Below are 5,967 nucleotides of genomic sequence, written 5' to 3'. Positions count from 1 at the left end.
CATTTATAAGTGGACTCAACTCTCTAACCTGAAGGGCAGAGGGGTCACATACTTCCTCATTGGTCCATTCTTGTGCTTAGAAGGGCAGAACCCATTTCACTTTTAACAATAAAACCAGTCCAAGTTAAAAGCCTATGGGTCTGTAAACATCAAAGGAAGAGCCTAAATATATGATCCAAGTCAGCTTTGATAATCATGGTGCTCTCTACCCTGACAGAAGAAAGGATACTTTAATGGCCTGGACTCTGATTTCATGCTTACAGGATGGGCAGTCTGGTGACCTTTGTCTTCTCCGATCCTTCAAACTCAAGAACACTAGAGTGCCAGGTCAATTACACTCTTTCCTGAGCAGCTAAAGCAGCCTTCAAAAATACTGTTGTCGCTGTGTCAGATCAAGTGCAGAGGAGCGGAAATATGACTTGGGAGTCTCAAAAGGCATTAGACGGCAAGTTAGGCAGAAATTAAATTCCATTTGCTGAGATTCCATAGGACCCCCTGAGAGAGCAAAGGTATTCAATTCTCTTTATTAGTGCTGGATTTATGGTTCAAAATGAAGGTTAAATTAAAAAGAAAATATCAGAGTTGATGTTCTAAATAGCTTTTTAAATTCCAGAGCCGTGATAATGTGCTTCAGAGTCTGATCCAGTGTCCCCAGCTTCGGGGACTCTTGAATTGATCAGACAAGCCCAGTGCCACTTAGCCAATACATTTTAAAGATGCTTTCATTATTCCACTGCTTCTGAAAGCCATAATCACTCTTCCCTATCCAGGTCTCAGGAATCTCCGAAGTCTGGACTGATCTGGGACAGCCCACCTCCAAACCAACTGCACTTTTGACCCTTTCTCCCAAAAAAGTACTGCCTGGCTATTCCACAGCTGCCTCCTGGCCCCAGCATCTGAAGTCTCCTCATTCAGTTCTCCTGTTCCACAAGTATCAAGATTCTCTCTGAAGATCCAACTGAGTCCCACCTCATCAGAAAACCTGAACTCTGACAGGTGTCTCAGTAAACAAAATGTTTGCCATGCAAATGTAAAGGCCTGAGTTCAGTCTCCTAAGGCTCTCACTCTGTTAAAAAGTTAGGTACAAAAGTACACACTTGTAATCCCAGTCCTGGGGAGGTGGAGATAAGTGCATCCCTGTGCTTGTCAAATCAGTGTGCTCAAGCCAGTGAGAGACTCTGTTTTAAAAAACAAAACAAGGTTTTCTGCAGGAGTTTTGTTTTGTTTTGTTTAATCTTGGCTTCAAGATAACCAAAAGGAAGAAACAATAATCACACAAAAAGGGGCCATGACCACATGCAGCCAATTATTTTCTTAAACTACACCCAGTACATGCCCAAGGATAAGGCCATTAAGAAGGTTGTCATTCAGAATATTCTAGAGGCTGCTAAAGGCAAGAATATTTTCAAAGCAAGTATCTTCCACTGTTTTCTTTCTCATTTGTGGAAAAATTCTATTCTTTTCCATGATCTGTATTAAGGTAAGCTGCCCAGATAGTAGTCTTAGTAAGTCTACTTTGTGAAATACTTCTCAAGCTTTGTGTGATGTCTGTCTCTGACTCATCTTAGTTTTGATAATTCACCAGTGCTTTTCCCTGAGCTGTCTCACTGACCTTAACAGTTTTCTCAGACCAAACTGTTCTTCTTACCTGGTTAGGTCCGCTTTTCTGTGCTGGCAAATCTTCCATATGTCACCATTTGGAACTAAAAAGAGATGCTCACATTCATGGTACATGCACTTCTTAGAAAAGGATTGCCATTATTAAACTTTTTTGTTTTACATTTAATGTATTTGTTGTGTGTATGTATGTGTTTGTATATATGCTTGTGTGGAAGTCAGAGGACAACTTTTGAGGAGTAAGTTCTCCCTATCCACCATGTGGATCAAGGGGTTTGAACTCAGGTCTTCAAGGCTTGTTGGTGGCAAGCACCTTCATCTGGTGAACCATTTTGCTAGCCCCGTTATGATTTTTTTGACATAAAATAATCCATAACATGGAAATGTATTATAATTTATAATATTCTGTTGAGAAGAAGGACTTTCATTTTTCTTCATTTAGTTAAACTAATTTTTCTCTTCAAAACCCAACATTCACAGGAATTTAAAATTTTGTATTTGATTTGTTTCTGTTTTGTATAATCCTAGTTTCCCACCATGATAGCTTTTTCAGCTAAGGTTTATGATATTTATACATTTATACCTTGGTAAAGTCTATGTAGTATGTTTGAGATGACTTAGAAGCCCAGATATCATTTAGAATGCTTATGTCCTTCATAATTTCAGTCAAAGTCAAAAGCACTAGACAGGGACCCGCCCCTTCGACTCGTCCCCGGGCCGGGCGGGGGCTCCGGGTTCCGGGCCCCTGGCTACGGGATCTGGCCCCCTAAACCTCCAGTACTTGGGGCCTTCTGCTCAGGATCCCTCCAGGCGCTGTGGATGGAGGCTGGAGGAGCCTTGGAACCTCATAGATTTGTTTTGAATCCCAGACCTGCCGGTTACTAGCCTGTGGCTTTGAGCCCAAGATGGTTAGGTGACTTGTCCAAGGTCACACACCAAAAAGGGAGGCCAGGCACACTGCCAAGAAATGGACCCACTATCCTGTTTGTTTCTGACACTGTCCTTGAACCACCTCATCGTCCCTACCTGGGGTCTGACAAGATGTACCAGTTCCCACTGCCACTGAACCGGGATGGGACCCTAGTCTGGCTCCGCTTCACTATGGTGGCCCGGATCACAGTCTGCTGTCCACTTGTCGCCTTCTTATTCTGTATCCTGTGGTCCCTGCTTTTCCACTTCAAGGAGACAACGTCTACACACTGTGGGGTACCCAATTACCTGCCGTCAGTGAGCTCTGCCATTGGTGGGGAGGTTCCCCAGCGCTACATGTGGCGCTTCTGCATCGGTCTGCACTCGGCACCCCGCTTCTTGGCGGCCTTCGCCTATTGGGACCACTACCTCAGCTGTGCATCACCCTGTCCGGGTTACCACCTTCTCTGCCACCTCAACTTCAGTCTCAACGTGGTGGAGAACCTCGCACTGCTACGTCTCCTCCTCCGAGGACTTCACCATCCACGAAAATGATTTCATTGTGTTTATCGCGGCATCCCTCGGTTATATGCTCCTTACCTGCATTCTCTGGCGGCTGACCAAGAGGCACACAGTAAGTCAGGAGGATCGCAAGTCCTACAGCTGGAAACAGTGGCTCTTCATCATCAACTTCATCTCCTTCTCGGCGCTGGCCGTCTACTTCCGGCACAACATGTACTGTGAGGCTGGAGTGTACACCATCTTTGCCATCCTGGAATACACTGTTGTCCTAACCAACATGGCGTTCCACATGACAGCCTGGTGGGACTTCGGGAACAAAGAGCTGCTAATCACCTCTCAGCCTGAGGAAAAGAGATTCTAAACCCTCTCTGATGCTGGCAAGAAGCAGCCCACTGCCCAGAAACAAGAGGCCACTCTGGCTTCCCTAGCTCCTTGCCCTCTCTGGGCCCTTCTGAAGCTGGGGGCTGGGTGAGAAGAGTAGGGTGCCATGTGACAAGGCTGAACCCCAGCACATCTGACTTCTCCCCAACCCTCACAGGGATCTTCAAGAAGCATCACCATTAACTGAGCGGTCCTAAAAACTGAGATGGCAGGAAAGCTCCACCACTTGGTGCTAAATAGCGAAGTCTTGAGGTTCGTGACCATCACCTAGCTTTTGGCCTTCATGTAGACTTTCACTAAGGTTAGGAACCAGAGCAGTGGCTGCTACCTGAAGAGTCCCCTCTAGGTTATTCATTTGATATGTCTGGTGGCCCACTGTGCACACCCAGAGTGGCAGTAGTTCTGTCATTTTGCCCAGGTGTTCTAGATGTACCCTGCTCCCCCATCAACCTCACCGGGTTCCTGGGCATAACTGGAGGAAGTATGCTGTATGCTCTCCAAGGGCTTTGTCTCTGAGGCCGTCCAATGGTAGTGCTCCGTACGCCACAGATAACTTGTCCCAGAAGCAGCATCAAGCAGAGGAGGTCTCTCCTTTCTCATCTAGAGCCACTGGCTTTTTGGCATCCTGGCATATGCCTATAACCCTTGGCTGTCGGAGGCTGAGGAGGGTAGCCTGCTTTAGGATCTATGCCACCCTGGGACCTGACATAAAATGCCAGGGATGGTGACACACACCTTTAATCCCAGCACAGTAGGGGCAGGCAAATATCTTGTGAGTTCCAGGCCAGCCAGGGCTACACAGTGAGACCTTGTCTCAGGAAAAAAAAATTTTTAAAAATCAAAGAGCCCTAAAACCATAGGCTTCTGCGACCTTTCCCTCCTTTTACAAGGAGACAGGGGTCAGAGGTAGATTTCCCTACTCCAGAATGGGCTCCTTGGTTTTCTTTCATCTTCTTTACTGTCCCAAATCCCACAGCTTTTGTGTATTTCATTTCAAAGGCAATAAAAAATTTTTTTTCTTTTGCCAAAAAAAAAAAAAAAGCACTAGACTGCTAATTAGATTGAGCTAATGGAATTTGCTTATTAATTTAAGATATCTTGTGTTTTCTTGTTGTATAAAACAACATCCTCCTTTGTCCACCTTACAAATGCTTTTGTATATTTGTGCAAGTCCTTTGTTGAAAAATAAGGCTTAAATCTTTATCCATCTGAGTGCTAATACTTCCTTCAATGACAGTTTTCTGTTTAGCTCTATACTATTTTGTGAAGTGTTTTGGTATTTAGTCTATCTATACAGTATAATTGTCTATGGTTTCACTAAGTAGAAAATTAGAGAGGTGAGGATGGGAGGGAGAAAGAGGGAGGGAAGAAGGAAGGAAGAGAGAGAGAGAGAGAGAGAGAGAGAGAGAGAGAGAAGAGAGAGAGAGAGAGAAACACAAACATAGTAACAGTCTGAGATCTATCAGAATGTTCAAAAAGGTACATGTCAATTGGCCAAACTGCTGTCAGGGTAACATGGAGGGATCTGCTAGCAAGTCACTCAGGAAAAAAGGCAGGTTACATCTTCTAAATAAGACATATTTTAGTGTGTGTGTGTGTGTGTGTGTGTGTGTGTGTGTGTGTGTGTGTGTGTGTGTGTGTGTCTGTGTGCTGGTACATATGAGTGCCAAAATAAGCCAGAGCATGATGTCAGATACCTTGGAGCTTGAGTTGCCAGTAGTTATGAATTGCCCAATATGGATATTGGAAAAGGAACTCTAGTCCTCTTTAAGCGCTACAAGCACTTTTAACCACTGTGTTATCTCCAGCCCCCATGGTATGCTATATTTTGCCTCAATTTATCTTTGGTCAATTTTTTTACTAGAATGCAAATAGATGGGTTTCACTGTACAATTTTTGAATGCACCTAACATTACACTTTACTCTTATTTGCATCCTATTCGTCAGCCTTTTCTTTCTCTTTTTCCCTCTTGCTGATCCCATTTCCTCTTCTGTTTTCAGAACATACATATTTCATTTCCTGGCCTTGCTCCTTACTTTTTTTTGTCACTTTAGGAATTTTTCTCTCTCACTGTCATCCTTGCACACCAATCCACACTTTTACCCACATAGGCACAGACAGATTTAAATCTACATTCTGCAACTGAGCAAAAGCATGTAATGTTTGTCTTTCTGAGTCTGACTTTTTTTTTTTTACTTAACATAGTGAGCCCCATTTACATCCATTTTTCCTATTGTTATATTTTCAGTTTTTACAGCTGAATAAAATCATACTCTGTATATACCTTATGCTTACTTTCCCATTTATCTATCAAATGTCATTTAGGCTAGCCCATTTTCGGCATGTCATGACAGTACAGTAATAAATATAGCCTATATTTCTGTGGTATGCTGATTGAAGTTCCTTCAGGTAAATATCCTCCAGTGATGCAGTTAGATCATTTGGAAGTTGTATTTTTGTACCTTGAAGAACCTTCATTCTTATTTTCATACTGAGCTACAGTAGTTTAGATATCCACTAGTGTCTGAAGCCCTCAC

The 5,967-nt window shown here is 43.5% G+C and overlaps 1 pseudogene across 1 annotated transcript; it reads left to right on the top strand.

The window, feature by feature from the left end:
* Positions 1 to 2,319: 2,319 nt before the first annotated feature.
* On the top strand, positions 2,320 to 4,461 carry LOC311590007 (post-GPI attachment to proteins factor 2-like; annotated as a pseudogene). The gene has a single exon. The product of its transcript is annotated as a post-GPI attachment to proteins factor 2-like (transcript).
* The last annotated feature ends 1,506 nt before the right edge of the window (positions 4,462 to 5,967 follow it).

Source organism: Acomys minous (genome assembly GCF_964271855.1).
Source record: "Acomys minous genome assembly, chromosome: 19".
NCBI lineage: Eukaryota > Metazoa > Chordata > Mammalia > Rodentia > Muridae > Acomys > Acomys minous.
This window is presented reverse-complemented; position numbering and strand designations above follow the sequence as displayed.